Source organism: Crinia signifera, chromosome 4 (assembly GCF_055691185.1).
Source record: "Crinia signifera chromosome 4, ASM5569118v1, whole genome shotgun sequence".
NCBI classification, from domain to species: Eukaryota; Metazoa; Chordata; class Amphibia; order Anura; family Myobatrachidae; genus Crinia; species Crinia signifera.
Window position 1 is genome coordinate 113,967,571 of NC_139220.1, and position 2,208 is coordinate 113,969,778.

Genomic DNA, 2,208 nt, shown 5'->3' on the forward strand with positions numbered 1-2,208 from the left:
TGCGTGAGTGTATGTGTGCGCCGGTGACGTCACCAGCGCGCGCATACACTCACGCAATGCACTCCTGGGACCGCTGGAGATGACTGAGGATACTGAAGGCCTGTTGTGGACTCCAGGGGACTTGATAAGTAAAAAAAAAAAAAAAAAAAAGTGTTAGAGGGGTAAAAAAAAACAACCTAATTCCGAAAAAAAAACACTTTTTGGAATAATTCGGATACGGGATGCTCAACCTGTAGTTCTTGTAGGATGTACATTGTAAGCTACATTGGGAATAATACAATACTGTCATTAGGATTATATTAAATTTCCAATTGTTATATATATGTATATGTGTGTATATATATATATATATATATATATATATATATATATATATATATATATATATATATAATCACACACAATGTTCCCTCTGTAGTTTAGACCGGATGTTTTTCTGAGGATCGCCCCCCTGATGGTATATAACCTCACTGCTCCCCTTCCTTCTCTTTTCTCCTGTCTTCTAACTAGTTTGGATAGGTAGGAAGGGTTATTTCTCTTTTCTGCTAGGGCTTGAGGTGCCCATACATGGTGTGATATGTGCTGTAATCGCATCTAGTTCAAGTCGCATGCGATATATACTACCATGGTGTGCGATTTGATCTAGATGTGATGCACTCCAGCTTTTGGAACCCAGCAGTGCACACCTCTCCCACTGAGCTATTATTTGACAGCTGACCATGAATCAAGTCACAGGGCACCAGTTCACCTGAGCAATTACATATACCCACTGAGGAACCAGCATTGGTGGATAACTCTCCAAGCCTTAATGGATATTTGACATTTGGACCGTTCTGTATTTTTGTGACCTACACCTCAGTCAGCGATTAGTGTAAATTCGTCTATCAGACCGTTGTATCTTTGCCCCTGATGAAGTCATAATGACTAAAGGCGTTGGGATTTCTACACTGACTTGATCACTACTGCTGTCGACATCCTTAAAAGGATCCTACACTGTTGAAATAATAACTTGAATCTGAGAGTTGTACACACATTGTTATGTATTAAATATCCTTGAATACAGCAGTTTGCCTATATTTTAGCGCCCTCTGAGAGGTGCTGCTCTGAGTAAATCTGAGCGCAGATTGGGGATCCCACTATGTATATATATATATATATGTATGTGTGTGTATATATATATATATACACATACATACATACAAGTGTGTATAAGCTAACTCAAAATCATTTCCTTTCGGTAAGAAAAATAATATAACGGACTGTATAACAGTCCTTTATGCTGATATGCTATCTGAGTCATGCCTGAGATTTGTATACCAGTTAAACACTTTACTGAAATGATGGATTATTTTCAGGATATTTGTGAAGACAAATTATACAAACTGCGTATTCTGCTTTTCATCTTCTCCAGACACATCTCACAAAAATATAACTACTCGCCACATTATTACATACACTGAGTGACACCAGTTATTGATCATATGTTCACACCAGATAGATTATTCTATCAGTCTTCTTTGGGTCCCCAGCAACTTGTGCAGCCAGATACCTCTCTGCATTATAGTAACCCATAGGCTACCATCAGCTGATGACCATTGGACTACTTAATTGATACACCTGACCGGTGTTTCCCAAAGAATATTAATGTAGTTGTTGGAGCACAGGTGTGTTTGGTAACCGGATGGCAGAAAGACTATGTCTAGGTCGGCAGTCAAAAAGTTGACTTGGCTATGGTCCACACAAGAATTTTAAGATTTTTCATACTTTACCTAAATGTGGACTCTGATTAGGAATAGTGAAGTCTGCTGAGCACAGCGAGGGACCTGGTTCAAAGCATGGTGAGCATGGATACAAAATTGTTTTTAAAAACTGATGTTGACCCTTTCTTTTGTCAATCTTGTGCACGTTGAACTTTTGGTGCCGTCCTAATGAACCACACCCAGTGTATTAATGACTGATATTTAAAAAAAATCCTATCTTTCGGTTCCCTGGGGAGCATTAGGAAACCCTGCACAGGTGGCACGTCAAGCCTTCGTTTGCAGCTCCCAGTCCCTCCTGCTTTTTGCCATCTGTCCTTTTCTGAATATTATACCCTGTTCTCTGCATTGCTTGTAGGAGAGATGGTGCACCTGAAGGAGCGCTTTCGACTATTAAACAATAAGAATGACATTTGATTTGATTTTCCTGACCACCACTTTTCCACCTCCA